General features: G+C 65.3%; 1 protein-coding gene across 1 annotated transcript in view; it reads right to left on the reverse strand.

The window, feature by feature from the left end:
• The window catches only part of LOC144231660 (uncharacterized), a 21,170-nt gene extending 20,974 nt beyond the window's left edge, over window positions 1–196 (reverse strand). The window contains exon 1 of the mRNA XM_077764189.1: window positions 166–196. The gene's annotated coding sequence lies outside the window, so the exon portion shown is untranslated. The remainder of the gene's footprint in view (window positions 1–165) is intronic.
• Window positions 197–606: the final 410 nt, after the last annotated feature.

The raw sequence follows: 606 nt of genomic DNA on the forward strand, positions 1-606 counted from the left end.
CCCTTTGAATTTTTCATCAGCTTCCCTTTCTCTGATTATCGCAGCCGCTTCCATCAGCCAGGGGGCCAGGTAGGGCGCCCCGACTGATCGTAGGGGACCCCCCCGCCCCACCCCAGCCCAGACGACCGGCCGAGGCAGCAAGGACGCTCGCTGACGGCCACTCACCCAGCTTCTGGGAGGAGGAGAGCCGGGGCGGNTTCTTTCTCTTGCTGCTCTCCCTGGAAGGCAGCAAAGAGGGGGTGCTGCCCCTGTCTGGAGAGACCACAACCACCAAAATGACAGCCGCCCGGAGGAAGCCCCCTCCGCTCCCGCTCCCGTGCCGGTGTGGGAAGGGGCCTTTGTGGGCTCGCCTGTCCCCACCTCCTCCCGCTGCCTTTTCTAACCTGAGGCAGGAAGAAGGGGTGAGGGAAGCTATTGTTCCTCCAGGCCACCCTCATCCCCAAAGGAAGCGAGAGACAGGCTGGGACAGGAGCGCGAGGGCCCCTGTCTCCCGCCAGGTCGAACTGACCTTCGGACTCGAGAGGGTGCCGGGTTGGGGGGTGCGGAGAGACGGCAGAAGGACACTTGGCCGTTTCAGGGTGGCCCCCAACCCCGTCCCCGTCAGCT

The sequence above is a fragment of the Crocuta crocuta genome, unplaced genomic scaffold (assembly GCF_008692635.1).
Source record: "Crocuta crocuta isolate KB4526 unplaced genomic scaffold, BGI_CrCroc_1.0 scaffold528, whole genome shotgun sequence".
NCBI lineage: Eukaryota > Metazoa > Chordata > Mammalia > Carnivora > Hyaenidae > Crocuta > Crocuta crocuta.